Consider the following 1367-nt stretch of genomic DNA (forward strand, 5'->3'; position numbering starts at 1 on the left):
CACACACACACACACACACACACACATATATATATATTTATATTTATATATATATAATATATATATATATATATATGTATTTATGAGTAGATTGTCTATGCATGACCGTATTCTGTGCCTTATGGTGGCCCTAGAGAGTGTCTCTGGTACTTCGCCGCCGTACACTGTACTTTAACTACCGTGTGGTATATCGGGAGGTGGGCCTCTACTCAATTTAGTCTGACACGCAGAACATAAGGATAGGGTGTGTACATAATCACACGGAGATTAGTATCAAGTGAACTCGAACATATGACTGGCGACCCCCCCCTTTTTTTACTGGGACATCGTGTAGGCCTAGTGTTGTCTGATTGTATACGTACTATTTCGAGTACAGCGGTTACGATCCAACGATCTATTCGGCCGTACGACCAATATTTCTATACGTTTACGTATATTGACAATGCAGCTAATTTGCTAATTTCGAGACCAGTTCTTCAACCTGGCCAATAGAGATTCTTAAAACCTCACCCCTTACATAGACAGAATGCCGATTACAACTGAAAGCCTCAGAGTACGAATACAAACATGTCTGCATACGACTGTAATCAAACGTTCACGAATATGCCAAACAAAGCCCAGAGTGCATGTGTCCCACTTCGAATTACCACTTTCAGTCCCAATTGTACGTCAGTACAATTCCAATTCCAATCCGTAATATCAGTCCCAATATATGACATCCAATTCAAAATACTACCTTCAGTAAAATCCAATTCCAATTCCTTAAATCAGTCCACATTGTATGATATGCAATTCAAACTACTACCTTCAGTACAATTTCAATTTCAATTCCTAATTTCTAGACCACATTGTACGACATGCAATTCAAATTACTATCTTTAGTACAATTCTAATTCCAATTCTTGATTTCAGTCCACATTATATGACATCCAATTCAAATTTGTACAATTCCAATTCCAATTCCTAATTTCAGCCTTCACATTGTATGACATGCAATTAAAGTTACTACCTTCGGACTGTCAATGCGTTCGCCGCTTTCTCAGCTGCTGCTGCCTTTTCCAGTTTGGCTTTGTCATTACCTGGAGATATATTCCTTCTGCCAATCACAAGCGAATGAATTTATTTAGATATTATAGGGGTCAACTACTTCCTGACATTAATACATTACTAATACATACAGTGTGACCAACGAAAACTGGACAAAAAGTAGGGCCTTAATCATTGCACTGAAAGTATGACACAAACAAAAGTGACAAATATCGTTATTTGGTACACTTTCACTACTGAGCACACCAATGCAGGGGGCAAAAAGTAATACAAAATAATTCAGAAAAGTTATCCCATATAACAGAACCAACATCGATATA

This window comes from Sphaeroforma arctica (assembly GCF_001186125.1).
Source record: "Sphaeroforma arctica JP610 unplaced genomic scaffold supercont1.64, whole genome shotgun sequence".
Classification (NCBI taxonomy): Eukaryota; class Ichthyosporea; order Ichthyophonida; genus Sphaeroforma; species Sphaeroforma arctica.